Source organism: Vigna unguiculata, chromosome 11 (genome assembly GCF_037176805.1).
Source record: "Vigna unguiculata cultivar grain cowpea cultivar isolate G323 ecotype 2 chromosome 11, ASM3717680v1, whole genome shotgun sequence".
Taxonomy (NCBI): domain Eukaryota; kingdom Viridiplantae; phylum Streptophyta; class Magnoliopsida; order Fabales; family Fabaceae; genus Vigna; species Vigna unguiculata.
The window spans coordinates 15676015-15679459 of record NC_140802.1 but is presented as its reverse complement, the minus strand read 5'-3'; positions in this window follow the sequence as shown (position 1 = coordinate 15679459).

Sequence of the window (3445 nt, the reverse complement as noted above, 5' to 3'; positions counted from 1 at the left end):
ACATATCCACCACTACAAAAATGGAATCCCTACCTTTCTTGGTCCTTGGTAGGCCTAAGACAAAATCCATAAAAATGTCAACCCAAGGCTTGGAAGGGATAGGCAAGGGAGTGTAAAGACCTTGGGGTTGGACTCTAGACTTGGCTTTCATGCATGCTATGCAACTTTTGCAATGCCTATCTACATGCTTCCTCATGTGAGGCCAATAGAAGTGTTCTTTCAAGACTTCCAAATTCTTGTTTGGCCCAAAATGCCCCATTAATCCTCCCTCATGTGCCTCTCTAATGAGTGAGGCTCTTAAGGAACCTTGGGGAATGCAAAGTCTCTTACCTTTGAAAAGATATTGATTGAGGAGGTAAAAGTCTTTGTAAGCCCCTTGGTGGCACTCACTAAGAATGGGGGAGAAATCAACATCCTTTGGATACAATTCCTTAATATGATCAAAACTAAGAAATTTAGTTTCAAGAATGGAAAGGAGGGAATGCCTTCTTGAAAGTGCATCCGCCACAATGTTAGCCTTTCCTTGCTTATGTTTGATCACATATGGGAATTGTTCTAAGAACTCTACCCACCTAGCATGTCTCTTGTTTAACTTGCCTTGGCTTTTCAAAAATTTGAGTGACTCATGGTCACTATGTATCACAAACTCCTTTGAAAGAAGATGGTGTTGCCAAGTTTGCAAAGTTCTCACAATGTTAGCCTTTCCTTGCTTATGTTTGATCACATATGGGAATTGTTCTAAGAACTCTACCCACCTAGCATGTCTCTTGTTTAACTTGCCTTGGCTTTTCAAAAATTTGAGTGACTCATGGTCACTATGTATCACAAACTCCTTTGAAAGAAGATGGTGTTGCCAAGTTTGCAAAGTTCTCACAACAACATAAAGCTCTTTGTTATAGGTGGAGTAGTTGATATGACTCCCCTTGAGTTTCTCACTAAAATAAGCTATGGGGTGCCCTTCTTGGAGAAGCACGGCCCCAATGCCTACATTGGATGCATCACACTCAATTTCAAAAGTTTTGGAGAAGTTAGGGAGGGATAAGAGTGGTGCATTGATCAATTTTTGTTTTAAAGTTTCAAAAGCCTTTTCTTGATCTTTGCCCCACTTATAGACCACACCTTTCTTGACCAATTCATTGAGAGGGGCGGCTATGGTGCTAAAGTTTGGCACAAACCTCCTAAAGAAACTAGCCAACCCATGGAAAGACCTAAGCTCACTTACATTCTCTGGGAGAGGCCAATCGTTGATGACCATCACTTTTTCTTGGTCCACATGGACCCCATGTTGATTTATTTTGAAACCTAGGAAGATCACATGATCCATCCCAAACACACATTTCTCCATGTTAGCATACAAGGATGCCTTCCTTAAGGTTTCTAACACACTCCTTAAATGATGCAAGTGGTCATCTTGAGACATACTATAAATGAGAATGTCATCAAAGTACACCACAACAAACTTCCCTAAGAACTCTCTAAGAACATGGTGCATGAGTCTCATGAATGTACTAGGTGCATTGGTCAAGCCAAAAGTCATGACTAACCACTCATATAATCCAAACTTAGTCTTGAAAAAGGTTTTCCATTCATCACCTTCTTTGATTCTAATTTGATTGTACCCACTCTTCAAGTCTATTTTGGAAAATATGGTTGCACCATGTAACTCATCAATCAAATCATCTAACCTAGGAATGGGATGCCTATATTTGATGGTTATGTTGTTGATAGCCCTACAATCTATGCACATTCTCCATGTTCCATCCTTTTTAGGAACTAGGATCACGGGCATTGCACAAGGACTCATGCTATGTTGCACCCACCCCTTTTCTAACAACTCATTCACTTGTTTTTGAATTTCTTTAGCCTCATCGGGACTAGTCCTATAGGCTGGTCTATTAGGCAAAGATGAGCCTTGTATGAAATCAATTTGGTGTTCTATACCTCTTAGGGGTGGGAGACCCTTTGGAGGTTCTTGAAAAACATCTTTGAACTCATCTAAGACTAATGACAAGTCTAAGGGACTAGAGTGAGGGTTTTGGAAGGAGGGGGAAGATTCACTAGGATAAGCTAGGAAGATGGGTTTTTAAGCAAGCATTACCTTCTTCACCCCCTTGAGGGTGATCATACTCTTCTTGGACTCATGCCCTTGAGCCTTCCTTTGCGCTTTCTCTTCTTTTCTTTTCTTAATCATTTGAAATTGGTCCTCATTAACTTCTCTTGGTGAAAGAGGTAGTAATGTGATCTTTTTGCCTTGGAAGCTAAAGGTAAACTTGTTAGCATGGCCATCATGAAAAGCTTTTCTATCAAATTGCCATGGCCTTCCTAATAAAATGTGAGTTGCTTCTATGGGCACTAAGTCACATAATACCTCATCCTTGTAGTTTCCAATGGAGAAGTTAATAAGGACTTGTTTGTCCACTTTGATTTCACCTTCCTCACTAAGCCAAGAAAGCTTATAGGGCTTGTCATGAGGGATGGTTTTCAAGCCAAGCTTGTCCACAACCCTTGTGCTAGCCACATTAACACAACTTCCACTATCAATTATGAGGGAGCAAGTTTTATTGTTGATTTGGCACCTTGAGTGAAAAATATTTTCTCTTTGGTTTTCAAATTCTTTAGGCACTTGGCCTAGCATGCGCCTAACCACCAACAAACCTCCTTCATTAGGTTTGATCTCATCCTCACTTGAAGATTGGGAAGAAGTGTGGGAGGAAGAACTTTTAGGGGAGGGGGGAGAAGAATGTTCACTTTCAACCTCTCCTTTAGGGTTCAAGATCATGTTCCTTTTTGTTGGGCAATTTGAAGCAATGTGACCATAGCCCAAACACTTAAAACATTTGATGGAACTAGTTCTTGAACTTTGAGAAGAGTTTGCATTTTCATGGGAGGTTCTAGACGAATTGGTCCTAGGTGGGTGGTCTTTGGAAAGAGGTTTCTCATCCTTTCTTTCTTTTCCTTTCCAAGTTCTAGAGTAGTATTCATTGTATGAAGTATTCCTCTTGGCCTCTTATTTCTTTTTCAATTGACTTTCAACTTTTAAGGCCAATTGTAAAATTTTGTTAAGAGTGGAATATGCATACAACTCAACTACATCTTGAACTTCTCTTCTAAGACCACTCACAAATCTAACTACCTTTTCTTCTTCACTTTCAAATTGGAGTCCTACTTTGAGAAGCATGGACTCCATCATTTTAAAATATTCATTCACACACATAGACCCTTGTTGAAGCCTTTGGAGCTTCAAAAGAGTCTCCCTCCTATAGTAGGAAGAAACAAATCTAGCGCGTATCAAAGTCTTAATGTCCATCCAAGAGGCCGCAGGTGGCTCTTGGTTAATATTGTCCATACATAATTGATGCCACCATGTCATGGCATAATCTTCAAATTCTAAAACTACTAAATCTACTTGTTCTTGATCACTAACTAAATGAATATTGAAGATTTG